We start from the raw sequence: 24,685 nt of genomic DNA on the forward strand, positions 1-24,685 counted from the left end.
CAAACGACAGCAGCCTGGTAACACCAGGGTGGGAAGAGCCATTGTTTTAGGCCCTCCCCAGCCTAAATATTACCAGCCTGCTGCCGCCCGGTCCAGGAGCGCCAATTTTGACACTCCGGGACCACTGGCACCCGGCTCTTCCCAGTACCCCTGGTGGCATTGGGTACTGGGGTAATAATAGGGGGTTAGTGTTAGCCATTTTATACCGGCTAACACTAGGCCCCAACTTAGTAATGGATTCCGTCTATTAGACGGCTTCCACTACTAAGTCTATAAAGTAAAGAAATAAAGACAAGACACAAGTTTAAAATATTTTTTTATTCAAATAAAAACACCCCCACACCCCTCATTGACCATTTTATTAAAAAAATTCAAAGAACAACCGCTGGTCATCGACGTAGTCCTTGGAATCCGACGTAATCCCCAGGATACAGATATCTGAAAAACAAAAAGGGAGAAACACACAAAAAACACACAAACAGGAGCACAACACCCATCATTGTGAGCGGTGTTGTGCTCCTTACAGTATGCAGCATCTTTACAGATCGCTGCTTACAGTCTGACCCCCAAGGGGTTAAGGGAGGATGTATTGCATCCCCCTTAACCCCCTGGGGGCCAGACTGATGTCAGACTGCACCGATCCCAGCAAGGAAGGGGTTAAGTGACCCCCCCTTCCTTGCTGGGAGGGGTGCAGTGCCGGGGAGGGGGTGGGGAGAGCTCTATACTCACCATCCGATGTCCCGATGTGTCCTCTTCGCTGGTCCGCAGCACAATGAAGTCACTGTGCCGCGGACCGGCTCATTATATGTGCGCTCAGCCGAACAGCCAATCAGCTGAGCGCACATATAATTCTAAATGTTTCTTCTAATAATGCTATTGTCATAACATAATTAGAAGAAACATTTGTTGTTTTCATTAAAGTAAAGTGATGATTAGTACAGAAAGCTCTATTGCCGGCATATGAATTAACGGCTTATAGAGCTTCCTGTACTAATTAATATTTAATTAATAAAACACATTTTCGTGGAAATAAATTCAGTTTCTTTGTTCAATAATTTAATTCTAACGAATCCATCATTGTGCAATTAAATATACTGTCAAAAAATATATATATAAATATACATTTATTTATATCTATATTTATTTTAACAGTATATTTAATTGCAAAATGATGGAATCGTTTACATTTAATTATTGAACAATAAAAGGGACTTTATTAGACAGAAAATGTGTTTTATTAATTCAATATATTAACCATGAGAGACATCGGCTATAGTGCAGAGGATCGCAAACCCCGGTAATAGCAATTCATGTAAACTGTGTTCCCTGCTTTCCCAGATGCATCCAGAGGTGTTTCCATCACTTTCTTAACATTTTATTTCTTATTTTTAGTTGAACCAGATTTCCAAGTAAATGACCGTATGTTTTGAGCCGCATGTCTATTTTTTCCCACGGCTGGAGTTTCACCCGCACATTTACAGCCGCATAAAAAAAACAGCCGCACAGTTACAGCGCGTGAACCCAGCCTTAAAGTGTATTTATGGGGACTGTATGTTAGAAAGCCCCACAAAGCACCCCATTTCAGAAACTGCACCCCCCAAACTCTGCAAAAGCACATCCAGAAAGTGTTTTAACCCTTTAGGGGAGTCACAGAAATAAAAGCGAAGTGTGTAAGAAATTTGAAAATTTAAATTTTCTGTGCAGATTTTCTTGTAATCCAATATCTTTCATAATTGTAAACCTATTACCAGAGAAATGCACCCCAATATTTATTGCCCCGTTTCTGCAGTTTATAGAAATACCCCATATGTGGCCCTAATGCGCTATTTGACGCAACCACAAGCCTCAGATACAAAGGAGCGCCTAGTGAATTTCAACACCTCAGTTATATTTGGTCATTTTTGACTGTACCACTTCAGGTTGGCAGAGGCTCTGTGGTGCCAAAACCTAAAAAGCACCCCTAAAGGGACACCATTTAGAAAACTACACCCCTCAAGGAAAGTAACAAGGGGTGCGGTGAGCATTTGAACCCCACAGGTGTTTCACAGATTTTCAGAATAATGCGGCGTGAAAAAATAAAAATTATTTCTTTATACTGAAATGTTGTTCTAGACTTCAATTTCTCATTTCCACAAAGGGATACAAGGAAAAAAAACGCACAAAACATGTAGCGCAGTTGCTTCCGAGTATGGAAATACTTTATGTGGACATAAAGTGCCAAGCGGGCGCAGGACGAGCCTCCAAAGGGAAGGAGTGCCAATTGGCTTTTGGAAGCTGGATTTCACTGGAATGGATTTCATGAGCCATGTCGCATTTACAGAGCCCTCGTGCTGCCAAAACACGGGAAATCCCCACAAGTGACCTCATTCTGGAAACTACACCCCTCAAGGAATCTAACAAGGGGGGCAGTGAGCATATGGACCCCACTGGTGAGGGGCACAAATGTGGAACAATGTGACGTGAAAGTGAAAAATTTCATTTTTTCACTTTCAAGGCACAAATGTGTCCATCATCAAGGGGTCCATATCATCACTGCACCCCTTCTTAGATTCCCTGAGGGGTGTAGTTTCCAGGTCACTTGTGGGGGTTTCCAGTGTTTTGGCTGCACGAGGGCTCTGTAAATGCAACATGGCGTTCATCATCCATTCTGGCCAAATCCAGCCTCTATAATCCAAATGGCGCTCCTTCCCTTCGGAGGCTTGCTCTGTGCCCACATGTCGCTTTATGTCCACATGTGGGGTATTTACGGACTCGGGGGAAATTGCTCTAAACATTTTATGTGGTTTTTTTTTCTTTTAACCCCTGATGAAAATGAAAAATTCAAGGCTAGACCAACATTATAGTGTAAAAAATGTAATATTTCATTTTCACGCCACATTGTTCCACATTTGTGCCCGTCACCAGTGGGGTCTATATGCTCACTTCACCCCTTGTTACATTCCATGAGGGGTGTAGTTTCCATAATGGGGCCACTTGTGGGGGATTTTACTGCCTTGGCAGCACAGGGAGTTTTAAAATGCAACATGGCCCTCGAAATGGCCCTCGAAATCCAAATACAGCCCCAAAAAGCTAAATGGCGCTCCTTCCCTTCAGAGGCCCGTCTTGCGGCTGCATAGCGCCTTTAGTCCACATGTGGGGTATTTCCGTATTAGGGGGAAATTTCGCTACATGTTTGTTTTGTCACTTCTCTTTTAACCCCTTGTGCAAATAAGAAACGTCAAAACTAGATCAATGATGTTGTGTAAAAATTACATTTTTTACACTTAAACATTGGCCTAGCCGTGAATTTTTCATTTTCACAAGTGTTTAAAAGAGAAAAAAAAACACAAAACGAGTAAAAAACACAAAACGAGTAGAGCAGTTTGTCCCGAGTACAGAAATACCCCACATGTGCACATAAGGCGCCATGCGGCTGCAAAACGGGCCTCCGAAGGGAAGGAGCGCCATTTGGTTTTTGGAGGCTGGATTAGGCTGGAATAGATTTCAAGGGCAATGTCGCATTTACAAAGACCCTATGCTGCCAGGACAGTGGTAAACCCCCACAAGTGACCCCATTCTGGAAACTACACCCCTCAAGGAATCTAACAAGGGGTGCAGTGAGCATATGGACCCCACTGGTGACGGGCACAAATGTGGAACAATGTGACGTGAAAGTGAAAAATTTCGTTTTTTTCATTTTCACAGCACAAATGTGCCAGTCATTGAGTGGTCCATATGCTCACTGCACCCCTTATTAGATTCCTTGAAGGGTGTAGTTTCCAGAATGGGGTCACTTCTGGGGGGTTTTCAATGTCTTGGCAACACAGGGCCTTTGTAAATGCGACATGGCATTCACCATCCATTCTAACCAAATGGCGCTCCTTCCCTTTGGAGGCTTACCCTGCACCCGCATGACGCTTTATGTCCACATGTGGGGTATTTCCGTACTTAGGGGAAATTGTTCTACACATTGTGTTTTTTTTATCTTTTAACCCCTTGTGAAAAAGAAAAAAAAATAAAGACTAGATCAATGATTTAGTGTAAAAAATTTTTTTTTTTTTTTTTTTTTTTTTTTTACACTAAATGTTGGTCTAGCCTTTTTACCCCACATGCGGACATAATGTGCCATATGGGCAAAGGGCAAGCCACCAAAGGGACAGAGCGCCATTTAGAGGCTGGAATGGAGAACGAAGGCCATGTCGGGTTCGCAGAGTGCCCGTGCAGCCAAAACATTGGAAACCCCCCACAAGTGACCCCATTATGGTAACTACACCACTCACGGAATCTAACAACGGGTGCAGTGAGCATATGGACCCCACTGGTGACGGACACAAATGTGGAACAATGTGCTGTGAAAATGAAAAATTTAATTTTTTACACTAAAATGTTGGTGTAACTGAGTTTTTCATATTCACAAGGGGTTAAAAGAAAAAATGAACCTCTAATCACGTAGCGCAATTTCCCCCGATTACAGGAGTACCCCACATGTGGACACAGAGTGCAAAGCCGGCGCACGGAAAGCGCTCTCAGGGCTCCCGTGCTGCCAAAACAGAGAAAACCCCCCACAAGTGACCCCAACGAACTCAGGAATCTGTGGTTCGTACGGGGTTGGGTCACTTGAGGGGGCTTGTGGGGCTTCCTGGGGCTTATCACTAAATGATGATGACGATGAGGAAGAAGAGGAAGGAAGAGGGAACGAGGGATCTTCCTCTTCTCCCTCACTGGTTGTCTCAGTATCGTAGGCATTCCAGGTGAATGCCTCTTCAGCCGAGAACAACCTGCGGCCCATTTTTTTGTTTTTTTTCTCTCTTTAGGGTGCCTTCACACACACCGGATACGCACACTGCGGATTCAGCGTCAGTGCATCCCTATGATTGACATCCCGCTGCATATATGTAAGTTAAAGCCCGCTAGCCGGAGCATACTACCTCCTCCCCGCTCCGGCTTGCTTCGGGGCTCCCCGCGCATCCCGCGCAGCCATTGAGCTGCCTCGCCGCAGCTACTGATTGGCTGAGTGCGACGTCCAGCTGAGAACCCCCAAAGCAAACCAGAGCGGGGAGGAGGTGATGTATGCTCCAGCCGGCAGGGGGTTAACTTACATACACGCAGCGGGATGTCATTCCTGCTGCCTGTATGTATTCTCATAGGGATGCACTGACGCTGGATCTGCAGCGGATTTCGCTGCGAATCCGCAGCGTGAAATCCCCTGCGGATCCGGTGTGTGTGAAGGCATCCTTAGAGGGGTGTGTAAGTGTTATTGTTTTACACGTGTAAGTGTAAGTGTTTTATGTACTGTTTTTACATTTTATTCGTGTGTGTTTTTTAGGAGGGGAGGGTGGCAGCGGAAAGGGGAAGAGAAGAGGGTGGCAGGGGAGGGGAGAGGGGCGGCAGGACGGAGGGAAGAGGAGAGGGTGGCAGAGAAGAGAGGGTAAGAGGGGAGGGTGGCAGCGGAGAGGGTAAGAGGGGAGGGGAGAGGGGCGGCAGGACGGAGGGGAGAGGAGAGAGGGTAAGAGGAGAGGGTAAGAGGGGAGGGTGGCAGCGGAGAGGGTGGCAAGGGAGAGGGGCGGCAGGACGGAGGAGAGAGGGTAAGAGGAGAGGGTGGCAAAGAAGAGATGGTAAGAGGGAAGGGTGGCAGCAGAGAGGGTAAGAGGGGAGGGGAGAGGGGCGGCAGGATGGAGGGGAGAGGAGAGAGGGTAAGAGGAGAGGGTGGCAGAGAAGAGAGGGTAAGAGGGGAGGGTGGCAGCGGAGAGGGTAAGAGGGGAGGGGCTGCAGGACGGAGGGGAGGGGAGAGGAGAGAGGGTAAGAGGAGAGGGTGGCAGGGGAGAGAGGGTAAGAGGGGAGAGTGGCAGCGGAGAGGGTGGCAGGGGAGGGGAGAGGGGCGGCAGGACGGAGGGGAGAGGGTAAGAGGAGAGGGTGGCAGGGGAGAGGGGCGGCAGGACGGAGGGGAGAGGGTAAGAGGAGAGGGCGGCAGGTCGGAGGGGAGAGGGTGGGAGGAGAGGAGAGAGGGGGTGGCAGGACGGAGAGGGGTGGGCTGGCCGGACGGAGGGGGTGGCTGGCAGGACGGAGGGGGGGGGGGGGCGCTGGCAGGACGGAGGGGGGGGGGGGCGCTGGCAGGACGGAGGGGGGGGGGGCGCTGGCAGGACGGAGGGGGGTTGCTGCCAGGACAGGTGGGGGTTGTTGCCAGGACAGGGGGGGGGTTGCTGCCAGGACAGGGGGGGGGGGCTGCCAGGACAGAGGGGGGGGGGGGGCTGCCAGGACAGAGGGGGGGGGGGGGCTGCCAGGACAGAGGGGGGAGGGGCTGCCAGGACAGAGGGGGGGGGGGGCTGCCAGGACAGAGGGGTTGCTGCCAGGATGGGGGGGGGGGGTTAGGCTTAGGGCTGGCAGGACGGGGGGGGGGCTTAGGGTTAGGGCTGCCAGGACAGAGGGGAGGTGGGCTGCCGGGACGGAGGAGGGGGGGGGGCTGGCAGGAGGAGGATGCCGGAGATCGCCGCCGGAGGAGGGAGCAGGAAGGACGGGGGAAGGAGGAGGAAGCACCTGGTGCGGTCCTGGAGTGTGCCAGGTGCCTCCTCCCCCCGTGCTGCCTTCTCCTCCGGTAACAGGGAGATAGATGATCATCTCCCTGTTACCGGAGGAGGAGGCAGCTCGGGGGGAGGAGGCACCCGGCGCCCGGCACACTCCAGGACCGCACCCGGCGCCGGCCACAGGACTCACCACCCCCATCATCACCTTCTCTGCTGCAGATTCTTGGCAAGCAGAGAAGGTGATGATGGGGGTAGTAGTGTGGATCGCCCGTGATTGGCCAGCTGGCGGCAGCCGGCCAATCACGGGCGATCGGGGGGCCGGTTCTAAGGGCAGGTGATGCCCAGACACTGCTGTGGTTGGTGCTGTCTCGTACAGCACCAATCACAGCCCTGTGCCGGGGTCCGGTCCCGGAAATGCAGCAAATCGCTGTGATTGGCAGAGGACAAGTCATCTGCCAATCACAGCGATCGTCGGCACGGGGGGCAGGGAAACTGACCCCTACGTGACACATGAAGATGGCTGCTGATAGAATCAGCAGCCATCTTTATCGGAGCGCCGCACGATTTCGCGCGGCGCCCGTTTAAAGGGCCGGCATACCGGTACGTCATGAGTCCTTAAGTGACAGTGATCCATGACGTACCGGTACATCATGGGTCCTTAAGAGGTTATTCAAAAAAGCAATATTGCAAAAATGAAGGTTGGCGTGATACGCCTCTCACCGGGTCATTGTTGGATCAGCCATTTCAGAGGTGATATAAGGCTTGTGGTGCGCCGGAGATCTCTCCGCTCCGCATTGGAGACCGCTGCCATGGGTGAATCAAGGTAGAGTCATATCGGCTTCAGTTGTGTGGCTGCCGGATCAACATGTAGCGTCCTCCCTCTTGCTAGCCACTGTAGACTGTGCTGGAGTATGCGGTATAGCTCTAACAGGTTCGCTGTTGCGCGGGGAACGGCCTATCAATCACTCTTGCCGTTCTTCGATGTTTGCTCCAGCTGGCATTTGTCAACCTTGCAAAACAAGTTTGGATGCAATATGTTGACTATAACAGTGTATGTGTTGCTAAACGCGTTTCAAGGCATAACCAGGGCCTCTTCCTCAGTAGCTGGTATATGTAGTGCAATATTGTTCTTTTTATAGTATTTCAAGTGAGAGAGTAAAATTACTGGGTTTTGACTTAGTTTCTTCAAAAACTTGGAGTGACCCGTCTGGATTTCATATCCAAGTTTATCTTTCAATCCCCATAAGTAGTCTGTGTGAATGGTTCAATATCGGATATATGGTTCAATATCGGATATATGTCTCTCTGAGTCTGATGTAGTTATTAAACACCTTGTTATCATATACATAGTCCATATAATTACAACATATATTGCTTAAAATATATAGAAATATACTGCTAGTATTTTTAAAAAAGACGCAGTATGGCGTTGATGTGGTGTGAACTAGTGTTTATAACGATATTTATAAAAACATTATAGGATTTCCTGGATATAAATCTGTTACTACATTCTCTTAAATAGACAAAGAGAGTTATGAGAGAAATATAATGGAAATAATGAACTGTTTATATACATCCTGAACAATGAGCAAACCAATTAAAGGGGTAGTGCGGCGGTAAACAATTATTCACAGAATAACACACAATACAAAGTTATACAACTTTGTAATGTATGTTATGTCCCCTTCCCCGTGTCCCACCACCCCCTCCCGTGTACCCGGAAGTGTGGTGCGCTATACATACCTGTCACGTGCCGACTCGTCTCCGATCTTCAGTCAGCGATGTCGTCTTCGGGCGGCCGGGCCGAATCCCTCCGAGTGTCCTGAGTGCCGGCCGCCCTCTTAAGCGTCATCGGCTGCTGAGCTGCGGTTGGCTGAGCACAGTTTGGCTCAGCCAATCGCGGCTGAACAGCTGATGATGCGGCTGCGTCATCGGCTGCTGAGCCGCGATTGGCTGAGCACAGGTATGCTCAGCCAATCGCGGCTGAGCAGCCGATGACGCGGCAGAGGGCGGCCGGCACTCAGGAGGGATTCGGCCGAAGACGACATCGCTGACTGAAGATCGGAGACGAGTCGGCACGTGACAGGTGAGTATAGCGCACCACACTTCCGGGTACACGTGCAGGGGTGGTGGGACACGGGGAAGGGGGCCATTCACAGACATAACATACATTACAAAGTTTTATAACTTTTCTAATGTGTGTTATTCTGTGAATAATTGTTTACCGCCGCACTACCCCTTTAATTAGTTGTTTATATATATATATATATAATCTAAACCAATATTTTAGCGAATATTATACAGTGGATTAGTTCATCAATCGATATTTATGTGTGAAGAACAAGATATGTTTCTTGATTGTCTGCATAATGTATGAATTATTTATGCAAATCAAATGTCATAACTTGTTTTCTCTGATACTATACTATAATGAAATACAATAGATAGAATGCTGGACAGTAGACTAAAAACCCAATATTTACCCAATACAGAATTAAATAAATAAAACAAGCCCAACCCCAGTCCTTTGACTCTTTCACTTGAAATACTATAAAAAGAACAATATTGCACTACATATATCAGCTACTGAGGAAAAGGCCCTGGTTTTACCTTGAAACGCGTTTAGCAACACATACACTGTTACAGTCAACATATTGCATCCAAACTTATATTGCAAGGTTGACAAATACCAGCTGGAGCAAACATCGAGGAACGGCAAGAGTGATTGATAGGCCGTTCCCCGCACAACAGTGAACCTGTTAGCGCTATACCGCATACTCCAGCGCAGTCTAGAGTGGCTAGGAAGAGGGAGGACGCTACATGCTGATTCGGCAGCCACACAACTGAAGCAGATACGGCTGTACCTTGATTCACCCATGGCAGCGGTCTCCAATGCAGAGCGGAGAGCTCTCTGGCGCACCACAAGCCACATATCACCTCTAAAACGGCTGATCCAACAACGACCCGGTGAGAGGCGTATAACGCCAACCTTCATTTTTGCAATATTGCTTTTTTGATTTAAGGAGCTATCGATACCTCCGAACTTTATCACTGACACACTATTCAAAATAGACACTGCGGGACAATACTAACGCATTGTGCGAATATACGCTTATCATCTGGGCCCACTATACATGTGTGCAAATAGTATTAAGTGGCTCCAACTGCATATGAATTTCTAATTATATGTTCTTAATTACATGTCTTTTACAGTTTGATTATATTTTATTATATTTTTATCGATGCATTTATTTCTATGGTATTAATTAAAATTGTCTATCCATTTTAAGCAAATACTCTAGAGCAGCGTTTCCCAACCGGGGTGCCGCGGCACACTGGTGTGCCGGGAGAACCCGCCAGGGGTGCCGCGGGATCCCGGTGGGAAATGCACGCTGTCTCTTTAAGCATCCCGAGAAGCTGCGGCCGCACAGAGCGCTTTGATGTTCCGCCCGCACTATGAGCGGGCGGAACATTAAAGTAAGCAGAATATAGGAGCAGGAAGTGTCAGCATCCTGCTCCTATATTCACTCCCATAGGCTGCCAGCGCTTCATGCCAGCAGCCTATGGGAGGCCGGGACGTGACCTCTCCGGCAGGCGTGATGATGTGACGTCATCACGCCTGCCGGAAGTCCCGTCCCCGCGGCTCGCAGAGGAGCCCGAAGAGGAGGAGGAGAGCTGCTTCCTGCAGCCACACAGCGCGGATTAGGTGAGTAGGATGTTATTTGTTTTTAAGGGGCAGAGCAGGGGGCATTATTAGTTCATGGGGGGCACCTCTGGGGGCATTATTAGTATATGGGGGCACCTATGGGGGCATTATTAGTTCATGGGGGCACCTCTGGGGGCATTATTAGTTCATGGGGGCACCTCTGGGGGCATTATTAGTTCATGGGGGCACCTCTGGGGGCATTATTAGTTCATGGGGGCACCTCTGGGGGCATTATTAGTTCATGGGGGCACCTCTGGGGGCATTATTAGTTCATGGGGGCACCTCTGGGGGCATTATTAGTTCATGGGGGCACCTCTGGGAGCATTATTAGCTCATGGGGGCACCTCTGGGGGCATTATTAGTTCATGGGGGCACCTCTGGGGGCATTATTAGCTCATGGGGGCACCTCTGGGGGCATTATTAGCACATGGGGGCACCTCTGGGGGCATTATTAGCTCATGGGGGCACCTCTGGGGGCATTATTAGCTCATGAAGGCACCTCTGGGGGCATTATTAGCTCATGGGGGCACCTCTGGGGGCATTATTAGCTATGGGGGCACCTCTGGGGGCATTATTAGTTCATGGGGGCACCTCTGGGGGCATTATTAGTTCATGGGGGCACCTCTGGGGGCATTATTAGCTATGGGGGCACCTCTGGGGGCATTATTAGTTCATGGGGGCACCTCTGGGGGCATTATTAGTTCATGGGGGCACCTCTGGGGGCATTATTACTTCATGGGGGCACCTCTGGGGGCATTATTAGTTCATGGGGGCACCTCTGGGGGCATTATTAGTTCATGGGGGCACCTCTGGGGGCATTATTAGTTCATGGGGGCACCTCTGGGGGCATTATTAGTTCATGGGGGCACCTCTGGGGGCATTATTAGTTCATGGGGGCACCTCTGGGGGCATTATTAGTTCATGGGGGCACCTCTGGGGGCATTATTAGTTCATGGGGGCACCTCTGGGGGCATTATTAGTTCATGGGGGCACCTCTGGGGGCATTATTAGTTCATGGGGGCACCTCTGGGGGCATTATTAGTTCATGGGGGCACCTCTGGGGGCATTATTAGTTCATGGGGGCACCTCTGGGGGCATTATTAGTTCATGGGGGCACCTCTGGGGGCATTATTAGTTCATGGGGGCACCTCTGGGGGCATTATTAGTTCATGGGGGCACCTCTGGGGGCATTATTAGTTCATGGGGGCACCTCTGGGGGCATTATTAGCTCATGGGGGCACCTCTGGGGAAATTATTAGCTCATGGGGGCACCTCTGGGGGCATTATTAGCTCATGGGGGCACCTCTGGGGGCATTATTAGCTCATGGGGGCACCTCTGGGGGCATTATTAGCTCATGGGGGCACCTCTGGGGGCATTATTAGCTCATGGGGGCACCTCTGGGGGCATTATTAGCTCATGGGGGCACCTCTGGGGGCATTATTAGCTCATGGGGGCACCTCTGGGGGCATTATTAGCTCATGGGGGCACCTCTGGGGGCATTATTAGCTCATGGGGGCACCTCTGGGGGCATTATTAGCTCATGGGGGCACCTCTGGGGGCATTATTAGCTCATGGGGGCACCTCTGGGGGCATTATTAGCTCATGGGGGCACCTCTGGGGGCATTATTAGCTCATGGGGGCACCTCTGGGGGCATTATTAGCTCATGGGGGCACCTCTGGGGGCATTATTAGCTCATGGGGGCACCTCTGGGGGCATTATTAGCTCATGGGGGCACCTCTGGGGGCATTATTAGCTCATGGGGGCACCTCTGGGGGCATTATTAGCTCATGGGGGCACCTCTGGGGGCATTATTAGCTCATGGGGGCACCTCTGGGGGCATTATTAGCTCATGGGGGCACCTCTGGGGGCATTATTAGCTCATGGGGGCACCTCTGGGGGCATTATTAGCTCATGGGGGCACCTCTGGGGGCATTATTAGCTCATGGGGGCACCTCTGGGGGCATTATTAGCTCATGGGGGCACCTCTGGGGGCATTATTAGCTCATGGGGGCACCTCTGGGGGCATTATTAGCTCATGGGGGCACCTCTGGGGGCATTATTAGCTCATGGGGGCACCTCTGGGGGCATTATTAGCTCATGGGGGCACCTCTGGGGGCATTATTAGCTCATGGGGGCACCTCTGGGGGCATTATTAGCTCATGGGGGCACCTCTGGGGGCATTATTAGCTCATGGGGGCACCTCTGGGGGCATTATTAGCTCATGGGGGCACCTCTGGGGGCATTATTAGCTCATGGGGGCACCTCTGGGGGCATTATTAGCTCATGGGGGCACCTCTGGGGGCATTATTAGCTCATGGGGGCACCTCTGGGGGCATTATTAGCTCATGGGGGCACCTCTGGGGGCATTATTAGCTCATGGGGGCACCTCTGGGGGCATTATTAGCTCATGGGGGCACCTCTGGGGGCATTATTAGCTCATGGGGGCACCTCTGGGGGCATTATTAGCTCATGGGGGCACCTCTGGGGGCATTATTAGCTCATGGGGGCACCTCTGGGGGCATTATTAGCTCATGGGGGCACCTCTGGGGGCATTATTAGCACATGGGGGCACCTCTGGGGGCATTATTAGCTCATGGGGGCACCTCTGGGGGCATTATTAGCTCATGGGGGCACCTCTGTGGGCATTATTAGCTCATGGGGGCACCTCTGGGGGCATTATTAGTATATGGGGGCACCTCTGGGGGCATTATTAGTATATGGGGGCACCTCTGGGGGCATTATTAGTATATGGGGGCACCTCTGGGGGCATTATTAGTATATGGGGGAACCTCTGGGGGCATTATTAGTATATGGGGGCACCTCTGGGGGCATTATTAGTATATGGGGGCACCTCTGGGGGCATTATTAGTATATGGGGGCACCTCTGGGGGCATTATTAGTATATGGGGGCACCTCTGGGGGCATTATTAGTATATGGGGGCACCTCTGGGGGCATTATTAGTATATGGGGGCACCTCTGGGGGCATTATTAGTATATGGGGGCACCTCTGGGGGCATTATTAGTATATGGGGGCACCTCTGGGGGCATTATTAGTATATGGGGGCACCTCTGGGGGCATTATTAGTATATGGGGGCACCTCTGGGGGCATTATTAGTATATGGGGGCACCTCTGGGGGCATTATTAGTATATGGGGGCACCTCTGGGGGCATTATTAGTATATGGGGGCACCTCTGGGGGCATTATTAGTATATGGGGGCACCTCTGGGGGCATTATTAGTATATGGGGGCACCTCTGGGGGCATTATTAGTATATGGGGGCACCTCTGGGGGCATTATTAGTATATGGGGGCACCTCTGGGGGCATTATTAGTATATGGGGGCACCTCTGGGGGCATTATTAGTATATGGGGGCACCTCTGGGGGCATTATTAGTATATGGGGGCACCTCTGGGGGCATTATTAGTATATGGGGGCACCTCTGGGGGCATTATTAGTATATGGGGGCACCTCTGGGGGCATTATTAGTATATGGGGGCACCTCTGGGGGCATTATTAGTATATGGGGGCACCTCTGGGGGCATTATTAGTATATGGGGGCACCTCTGGGGGCATTATTAGTATATGGGGGCACCTCTGGGGGCATTATTAGTATATGGGGGCACCTCTGGGGGCATTATTAGTATATGGGGGCACCTCTGGGGGCATTATTAGTATATGGGGGCACCTCTGGGGGCATTATTAGTATATGGGGGCACCTCTGGGGGCATTATTAGTATATGGGGGCACCTCTGGGGGCATTATTAGTATATGGGGGCACCTCTGGGGGCATTATTAGTTATGGGGGCACCTCTGGGGGAATTATTAGTATATGGGGGCACCTCTGGGGGAATTACTAGTATATGGGTGCCACCTCTGGGGGCATTATTAGTATATGGGGGCCACCTCTGGGGGCATTATTAGTATATAGGGGCACCTCTGGGGGCATTATTAGCTCATGGAAGCACCTCTGGGGGCATTATTAGTATATGGGGCTACCTCTGGGGACATTATTAGTTCATGGGGGCACCTCTGGGGGCATTATTAGTTCATCACAGCAGGGGATCCTACATACAGGGGGCACAGCAGGGGATCCTATATACAGGGGGCACAGCAGGGGGATCCTACATACAGGGGGCACAGCAGGGGATCCTACATACAGGGGGCACAGCAGGGGATCCTACATACAGGGGGCACAGCAGGGGATCCTACATACAGGGGGCACAGCAGGGGATCCTACATACAGGGGGCACAGCAGGGGATCCTACATACAGGGGGCACAGCAGGGGATCCTACATACAGGGGGCACAGCAGGGGATCCTACATACAGGGGGCATCCCACATTCCTAGTCTCTTTACTGCACATAACACCAAACAGCGCAGTTACTTTGGGAGCGGACAGGAGGGAGAAAGGATAGGAAGTTGCTAGAAATGTGCGGAGCCTAAATTGTTTGTCTCACAGGTTCTGAAGAGATGAGAAGTAGCTGGAAGAAATCATCATGGCGGATGGAGAGGAAAAGGGAAAGTGACTCCTCAGATTAACGAAGACGTCACCTGTGAGTCCCTGTATGACGGTTTTCTTATTTTGTAGAACATTATTTAGTAGGGGTGCCCCGAGGAAATTCTTTTTTCCAAGGTGTGCCCCGAGGTGGAAAAGGTTGGGAAGCACTGCTCTAGAGGATTAGTTACCTTTCTTCTCCATTTCAATTAGTTTCCCAATCCCTTGGTACAGGACATACTATTGACCTCAAGTATATTGCAGTTCAGAGAGCTCCACCATTCGCCATTTCACTTTGAAAAAATGCAACTGCTATGGCCTTTTAAGCACAAGGAGGAAAAAAATAAAAAGCAAAAATATAAATTGTCCCGGTCCTCTAAGGGTACAAACACACATACCGTATAGGCAGCGTATTTTCTGCAGCGATACGCAGCAGATTACATCTAAATAACTGAACACAGCATCAGCTTTGAAGTGCCGCGATCCCGGGTGCCGCGAGTAGCCCGGGACCGCTGCTATTAGCGGGCACGGTCTGATCGCCGTGCCCGCTAATTAGCTAATCGGAGGCAGCTGTCAAAGTTGACAGCTGCCTCCGATTACCGGAGGCAACGTTTCCCTGGGGTCTAGTGGGGGAGATCGCTCCTCCGGGACAAGGTCCCGGAGGAGCGATCTCCGTTACTGATGCCGGCCGGGGACGCGTCCAAGATGGCGCCGTCCTCGGCTCAGCACTCGTTCGTTTTCGGCTGCAGCAGCCGAAAGCAAACGAGTGCCGATCTCATGGATCTCTGCAGCATATCTATGCTGCAGAGATCTCAATGAGAGATCCAAGTGTATATACTAGAAGTCCCCCAGGGGGGCTTCTAGTATATGTGTAAAAAAAAAAAATAAAGTGTTGTTAATAGTAAAAAGCCCCCTCCCCTAATAAAAGTCTGAATCACCCCCCTTTTCCCAGGTTTTAAATAAAAGTAAACAAATAAATCAATAAATAAACAAACATGTTTGGTATCGCCGCGTGCGTAATCGCCCGAACTATTAATTAATCACATTCCTGATCTCGTACGGTAAACGGCGTCAGCGCAAAAAAATCCCAAAGTGCAAAATTGCGCATTTTTGGTCGCATCAAATCCAGAAAAAATGTAATAAAAAGCGATCAAAAAGACGTATATGGGCAATCAAGGTACCGATAGAAAGATCACATCATGGCGCAAAAAATGACACCTCGCACAGCCCCATAGACCAAAGGATAAAAGCGCTATAAGCCTGGGAATGGAGCGATTTTAAGGAACGTATATTGGTTAACAACGGTTTGAATTTTTTACAGGCCATCAGATACAATATAAGTTATACATGTTATATATCGTTTTAATCGTAACAACTTGAGGAACATATATAACAAGTCAGTTTTACCCCAGGGCGAATGGCGTAAAAACACATTTCCCCCAAATAAAAGAAATGCGTTTTTTTTTTTTTCAATTTCACCACACTTTGAATTTTTTTCTGGTTTCGCAGTGTACTTTATGCAAAAATTCAGCCTGTAATTGCAAAGTACAATTAGTGACGCAAAAAATAAGGGGTCATGTGGGTTACTAGGTGGAAAAATGCAAGTGCTATGACCTTTTAAACACAAGGAGGAAAAACCGAAAACGTAAAAACGAAAATGGGCCACGTCCTTAACCCTTAGACGACCCAGGGCGTATAGTTACGCCATGGAAGTCTGTCCCCAGACGACCTAGGGCGTAACTGTACGCCCTGGGTGTTTCTCCCGCTATGAAGCGTGCTCCGGAGCGGAGCGCGCTTCATAGCAGGTGGGGGCCGGCTGCAGTGAGCAGCCGGGACCTCACCGGTAATGACACGCTGCAGCGATCGCGCTGCCGCGTGTCATTAACCCCTTAAACGCCGCGATCGCGGCGTTTAAGTGTAAGTGACAGGGGGAGTCCCCTGTCACTTACCAATCGGGACCCCCGCAGTGTGACTGCTGGGGTCCCGATCGGTAAAACGGACTGCAGGAGGTCTCTCACCTGCCTCCATGCGGTCCGATCGGCGATCTGCTACTCTAAGCCTGCACAGGCAGGCTCAATGAGCAGATCGCCGATAACACTGATCAATGCTATGCCTATGGCATAGCATTCATCAGTGTAGAAATCAGACTAATCTATGTACAAGTCCCCCAAAGGGACTTCAAATGTGTGTAAAAAGAAAAGTTAAAAACACTAACACACTACCCCAAAACCCCTCCCCCAATAAAAGTTGAAATCACCCCCCTTTCCCATTATATAAATAAAACATATAAAAATAAATAAATAGATAAACATATAATATACCGTAGCGTGCGTAATTGTCCAATCTATTAAAATATAACAAGCGTCATTGCGAATGGTAAACGGCGTACACGAAAAGAGGGAAAAAAGTGCGCGGATTACCGATTTTATGTTACATTATATATATAAAAAAATTAATAAAAAGTGATCAAAACGTCCGATCTTCACAAATATGGTATTAATAAAAACTAGAGATCATGGCGGAAAAAATGACACCCCATACAGCCCCGTAGGTGAAAAAATAAAAACGTTATAAGCGTCACAATAGTCCCATTTTATTTATAATTAATTGCCAAAAAAAAGGATTTCATTTAAAAAAAAATATATAACATTAGAGAATCTGTGTAACCTGCATATGGTTGTGTTCAGACTGACCTATAGAATAATTGTATCATGTCGCTGTTACCATATAGTGCATTACGTAGACACAGGAACCCCCCAAACGTTACCATATTGCATTCTTTTTTGCGATTTCACCAATTTATATCTTCATAAATAATATATTTGGAATTCCATCATACATGTTATGGTAAAATGAAAGACGCCATTACACAGTACAACTATTCCTGTAACAAATAAGCCCTTACATGGCCTGTAGATAAAAAACTGAAAGTGCTAGAGCTCTTAGAAGGGGAGGAGGGAAAAACGGAAACACTAAGATCAAAATTTGCGCGGTCCACTGGGTCATTTTGGGCCTGGTCCTCAAAGGGTTAAAGGGTTAAAGCGTAACTGTCATGTTTTTTTTTATTGCAGAAATTAGTAGTATAAGCGATTTTAAGAAACTCTGTAATAGGTTTCATCAGCCAAAAAAGCCTCTTTCTGTACTCAAGAAGCAATCTCCCAGCCTCCCCCCCTGACTTCTTATCTGTGCATTATCAGGCAAACACGTCTTCATTACAGAGAAGCCAGTGAAGACGGGCTCTGCTCTCTCCATTGTAAGCCTATGAAGGGGGGAGGGGCTGAGGGAGATGGGGGAGCAGGAAGAGGTGACATGAAGGTCAGCTGTTTGTAGACTCTCTGGGCACCTAAAACGCTGGATTCAGGATTCAGAAAGGTCAGTGCTTATCTATGAACTTACTGAGAGAAGATTGCAGGGTGTTGTGCTTTGCAGAAATCCTCCGTGCTCAGTCACTCCTAACAGCCCTTCCCCTCTCCATAGCCACATAATGGACACAGAAATCCTGCTTCTTTTGCAGTGAGGGTGGGGGCTGGGAGATTGCTTTTTCAGTACAGAAGGAAACTCTTTTGGTACATAAAACCTAGGGCTGGGCGGTACACCGCAAAAATACCGATACCGTCACTGGCGTCGGTTAACCGACCTCAACTTAGCCAGGACGGTATCTGCGGTAATTTTGCATTTCCCAGAGAGCTCCTGCACGCAGTCGCGGCCCGGCGTGAGCGCTGCACGTTATGTGCAGGGACGCCATAATCAGAGCTGGAGGTGGAGGAGCAGCAGGGCCCAGGTGAGAATGCCCGAGTGCACAGCCCTCCCCCCGCACCCGTCCAGTCTGAGCGCCCGCCCTCCCCCGTCCGGCGTCCCTGCACACACAGGACATTAACGTGCAGCGCTCGCCGGGAGGGGGAGTTGGGGGACCGGCACCAGTCCTGTCCGAGCGCCCTTCTCCTCCGGCCGGCGAGCGCTGCACATTAATGTCCTGTGTGTGCAGGGACGCCGGTGTGCGCGCGGGAAGTGGAGGAGCAGCAGGGTCCAGGGGAGAATGTTCCTGAGTGCACAGCCCTCCCCCCCGTCCTGCCGATCCTGTCCCGTCCGGCGTCCCTGCACACACAGGACATTAACATGTGCAGCGCTCACCGGCCGGAAGAGAAGGGCGCTCGGACAGGACTGGTGCCGGTCCCCCCTCCCCCCCCCCTCCTCCCAGCGAGCGCTGCACATTAATGTCATGTGTGTGCAGGGACGCCGGTCAGATCTCAAGGTGGAGGAGCATATGCATGCAGCTCCCTGTGTACCCATCCACCCCTGCCCGCCCCCCTGTGTACCCATCAACCCCTGCCCGCCCCCCTGTGTACCCATCAACCCCTGCCAGCTCCCCTGTGCAGGGCTCCAGATGGCGACCAAAATGGTCGCCAATGCGACTGACATCTTGCAAATGGCGCCCAGATTTATTAATCTGGGCGCCATTTGCGACTGGCCCCGGCGGCGGCGCAATGTCTCTTTAAGGACAGTGACCGCCTTCCGCACGCTGCACCGAAGCGTGTCTCCGCACACTGGGGACACGCTTCTCCAGTGACGTCATCTAGCACGTCCGTCATTCATTGGACGGACAGCCGCAGAGGCGCCACACTCATCCAGCGCCTCTCTTCCGCCTCTCCTCACCCGGCGGATCCTCAAGTTCACCCCAGCGGCACCATACTTAGATTGTTGGTGACTGGGTGAGTATAACCGGAGGGGCGGCAGGGGTGGCGGCCGGCCAGTAATGTGTGTGTGGGGGACCGCGGCCTGGGTAGTGTGTCTATTGTGATGGCGGCCAGGTGCGGTAGTCAGTGCGTGGGGGTGGGGGGGGGATGTATACACTGCACAGTACCACTTCCCTCAGTGTCTGTATGTATACACTGCACAGTACCACTTCCCTCAGTGTCTGTATGTATACACTGCACAGTACCACTTCCCTCAGTGTCTGTATGTATACACAGCACAGTACCACTTCCCTCAGTGTCTGTATATATATAGACTGCACAGTACCACTTCCCTCAGTGTCTGTATATATATAGACTGCACAGTACCACGTCCCTCAGTGTCTGTATGTATATATATATATATATATATATATATATATATATATATATATATATATAGACTGCACAGTACCACTTCCCTCAGTGTCTGTATATATATATATACTGCACAGTACCACTTCGCTCAGTGTCTGTCTGTATATATATATAGACTGCACAGTACCACTTCCCTCAGTGTCTGTATATATATATATATATATATATATATATATATATATATATATATATAGACTGCACAGTACCACTTCCCTCAGTGTCTGTGTATATATATATATATATATATATATATATAGACTGCACAGTACCACTTCCCTCAGTGTCTGTATATATATATATATATATATATATATATATATAGACTGCACAGTACCACTTCCCTCAGTGTCTGTATATATATATATATACTGCACAGTACCACTTCCCTCAGTGTCTGTCTGTATATATATATAGACTGCACAGTACCACTTCCCTCAGTGTCTGTATATATATATATATATATATATATATATAGACTGCACAGTACCACTTCCCTCAGTGTCTGTGTATATATATATATATATAGACTGCACAGTACCACTTCCCTCAGTGTCTGTATATATATATATATATATATATATAGACTGCACAGTACCACTTCCCTCAGTGTCTGTATATATATATATATAGACTGCACAGTACCACTTCCCTCAGTGTCTGTATATATATATATATAGACTGTACAGTACCACTTCCCTCAGTGTCCGTATATATATAGACTGCACAGTACCACTTCCCTTAGTGTCCGTATATATATAGACTGCACAGTACCACTTCCCTCAGTGTCCGTATATATATAGACTGCACAGTACCACTTCCCTCTGTCTGTATATATAGACTGCACAGTACCACTTCCCTCAGTGTGTGTGTATGTATACACTGCACAGTACCACTCCCCATATACATTGCCACAGGGGCTATATGTCATCGGCTGCCGGGGGATATATATTATATATTATAGTAGATCATTGCCGGTAAGATGGCAGCTGGCTGAGGGAACACACCGGCAGCAGGGGGGTATATGGTTGTCAAGTTGCAAGTTTCCATGTTGAACGTTTTCAAACTAAGAAAAGAGAGAATCTAAAGGAGGAGGATGCTGCCGCGGCCTCTGCACACAGTAAGTCCCATTTAACATAACATTAATTTTACATGGTTTAAAATGTTGGCGACCAAATATTCTATTTGGCGCCTAAATTTTTCAGGTTAGGAGCCAATGGCTCCCAGGTAAATTTTTTAGTCTGGAGCCCTGCTGTGTACCCATACACCCCTACCCACCCCCCTGTGTACCCATACACCCCTGCCCGCCCCCCTGTGTACCCATCAACCCCTGCCCGCCCCCGTGTACCCATACACCCCTGCCTGCTCCCCTGTGTACCCATACACCCCTGCCCGCCCACCTGTGTACCCATCCACCCCTGCCCGCCCACCTGTGTACCCATCAACCCCTGCCGGCCCCCCTGTGTACCCATACACCCCTGCCGGCTCCCCTGTGTACCCATCCACCCTTGCCGGCCCCCCTGTGTACCCATCCACCCCTGCCGGCCCACCTGTGTACCCATCCACCCCTGCCGGCCCACCTGTGTACCCATCCACCTCTGCCCGCTCCCCTGTGTACCCATACACCCCTGCCCGCCCCCCCATAAACCCATACACCCCTGCCCGCCTCCCCGTACACCCCTGCCCACCTCCCCGTAGAGGAGATAGATAGATAGGGAATAGATAGATAGGGAATAGATAGATAGGGAATAGATAGATAGGAGATAGATAGGAGATAAATAGATAGATATGAGATAGATAGATATGAGATAGAGAGATAGATAGAAGATAGATAGATAGATAGATAGATATCTTTACAGCGTGTCAGTGCAGTGCCATCTACAGCCCCCTATAATGTACGTCCCTGTACTGTCACCTGTATATACTATATACCCATCATATATACTCTGGGTACCTATAGTACATAGCTATATACCTGTATATACACGTCCTGTAGTGTGCACATAGCTGTATGCTGTATACCTGTATATACACGTCCTGTAGTGTGCACATAGCTGTATACCTGTATATACATGTCCTGTAGTGTGTACCTAGCTTGGGTTGCTGCTCATTGAGTTACTGTACTTTTTTTAACTTTATTGAAACAAACTAGCCCCAGTTTGGCACGGCCGAGTGGGTGTGGCTGTAAAAGGGGTGTGGCTTACAAAGGGGGCGTGTCATAGTTATCGTCCAATTATCGTTACCGCAGCTACGTATGCGATAAACCGCGATATTGATTTAGGCCAATATCGCCCAGCCCTAATAAAACCTATTACAGAGTTTCTTAAAATCGCTTGTACTGTTGATATTTAAGGTTTCAGAAACATGACCCTGAAATGACAGTTACGCTTTAAACAGGGAACAGGTTAGAAAAGAAAGATTGAGATTTCTCTCGCCTTTTCAAGTCCATTCCTGCCTTTGGCTTCAAAACGCAGCCTTAGATAGTGCCATAGGCTTGTACTGTAACACCATTTTGATCACATGGCACAGGGCAATGAGTAGACATGCTAAGTAAAGATGAGCGACTTTACAGTAGGAATGAAGCAAATAGTTTCATTAGGATTGGCCAGCAGCTTGTGAAGCTGTTGGCTTTTAAAGGGAACCTGTCACCGGGGACGTGGGCACAGGGCCCGCCCGACCCCCCAGTGCAGCCCTTGGATACTTACCCTTTCCAACGAGTCCAGTTCCTGGAGCCAGTCTAGGCACGAAGATATCAGCGCCCAAAGCTGTGCGGACGCGCGCTGAGATGAGTCAGACGCCCATAGAGAATGAACGGAGCCGTCATTCTCTATGGGCATCGGACTCATCTCAGGTAATTTGCATACAGCACGCGCACGGCTTTGGGCGCTGATATCTTCGTCTAGGGACCGGGTCCAGGAACGAGACTCGTCGGAAAGGGTAAGTATCCGGGGGCTGCACCAGGGGGTCGGGCGGGCCCTGTGCTTGCGTCCCCTTTAAAGAGGATGTACCACCAGGTACATCCTCTTTAACCTGACACAGGGATAGAACGGTGCCGTCACGGGGAAGCCGTTGCCACGGGCCGTTTTTCGAACCGCGGCCCGGTTATATCCACGGTTAGCGGCCTTCTGGAGGCCGGCCGGCCGGCCCGCCCCCAGTGGGAGGAAATTCCCTCCCCTCTATGACACAGCTAATCCTCTTTTAAGTCCGTGCTGCTCCTCCCCAGGTGCTGGCAAAAGCTGGATCCAGTCCTGGAAAACTTGAAGTTTCCCAGGACGGGGCCCAGCTTTTTCCAGAACACGATGTGGAGCGGCACAGACTTCAAAGCCACCAGCCTGACAAGCTGCTGGCCGATCCTAACGTAGCTATTTCCTTCTTTTCTACTGTAAATTCGATCATCCCTAATGCTAAGCGCGCACGGTCTGAACACTGTGAAATATCCAATTTTTTACAGTAATGATTAGTTTTTACAGAAATGGGATAAGGTTGGCTATGTCCACACAAAGCATGTCAGTCTTTTGGTCAGTGGTTTTTCAACCAAAATCAGAAGTGGATTGAAAACATAGAAGCTTTGCAAATCTTTCCATTGTATTTCTGCCCTGTCAGCTCCACTTCTGGTTTTGACTGAAAAAAGGCCTCACAGAAATACTAGGTCTAAATATAGGCTAAAGTGAAGCTACTGCTGCAAAAGACTTAAGAATATCACCTTAAGTATTGTAGGGCAACCTATTGTGGAAACGTTCACAGTGCTGCTAGGGAGAAAGATTATGGTAGAATAAGCATTGGTTTTATGAAGCGGGCAGGCGAAGACCTCCTATGTCTGACAGAAACATCCAACACTGACAGCGACCAGGACACAGCCCCTAAAATACATAGGATTTTAGACTTTAGAACTCACTGCTGACGCGGTAACTTGCCGGGCACCATATATTGCAACGTACCTGATAGTTTTTGATCCTTTGCACACTGCGTGATCTGCTTATCTGTAAGGACTGCAGGACAGGGTCCAAAAACGTTCAGTTTTGCTCTTTAGCGGAAAACGGGTTTTCCCGAATCAAAACCGAAACTGAAGAGGAAAATGTCACGCGGGACAGCAACAGCCAATCCCGGCCGCGGAACGTCCTCTTAGCGCTCCAAATCAGCTTCTGCGTTGCGTAACGATTTCTCACTCCCTTTTGATGCTGCATTGCTACTGGTGCAGAAAGTAGAGGCGGACACCGTATAGACAAACGTCTAGAATGGTCGACTGTTTTAGTTACAGGCCGCAAAAAAAAGAACAAAACTCTCTTTTCTAGGCCGTGTTAGCAGCTAGTGTATCTTCCAAGTGATGGAAGCGTAAATGCCACGCCAACAGAGCTCTAGCTATGGGTTAGGCAGCTGTGTAGCTCTACAATGGGCGCACCTGGAGTCAGGTAGCAGCTGCAGACAATGCTGACTGGCTCTTTGTTTTCTTTTTTTTTCTATTTTGCTATTAATATCTACTGAATTAGTTAAACATCTGTTTGTTTTCATATTAATGCAACATATGTAATTTTTATGGCTGTAAAATTCAGTTGTTTGTCCCTTCCGATATAAATATCCAGGATTTGGTGAAGTCCTCCAAAAAAGATGGCACAAAACTAGCCATGTGTGACCTCTTCCCTTACGCATGACCACCTGAGGACATACCTGTCTGCTATTGGGGAGGCGGTGTGCTGCTGCAGCCGAAAGCAATAGAATGCCGAGCTGGGATCAGCGCCATTACAGCGCAGCCGCCGGCCCGGAGCAGATGCGGGGTTCGCCCCTCCACGATCGCGTTGCAGGGGGGCGACCCCCCCCCACTAGACCACCAGGGAAGGGGAAGAGTAAGTATTTAGATGTAGCTGTCAACTTTGACA

General features: G+C 49.3%; 1 protein-coding gene across 3 annotated transcripts in view; it reads right to left on the reverse strand.

Moving 5' to 3' along the window:
* Positions 1-23,889, reverse strand: part of STAT1 (signal transducer and activator of transcription 1) — a 997,040-nt gene extending 973,151 nt beyond the window's left edge. For all 3 annotated transcript variants that reach the window (XM_069983571.1, XM_069983569.1, XM_069983570.1), the window contains exon 1: positions 23,750-23,889. The gene's annotated coding sequence lies outside the window, so the exon portion shown is untranslated. The remainder of the gene's footprint in view (positions 1-23,749) is intronic.
* Between the last annotated feature and the right edge of the window lie 796 nt (positions 23,890-24,685).

This window comes from Dendropsophus ebraccatus, chromosome 9 (assembly GCF_027789765.1).
Source record: "Dendropsophus ebraccatus isolate aDenEbr1 chromosome 9, aDenEbr1.pat, whole genome shotgun sequence".
In the NCBI taxonomy this organism is placed as follows: domain Eukaryota; kingdom Metazoa; phylum Chordata; class Amphibia; order Anura; family Hylidae; genus Dendropsophus; species Dendropsophus ebraccatus.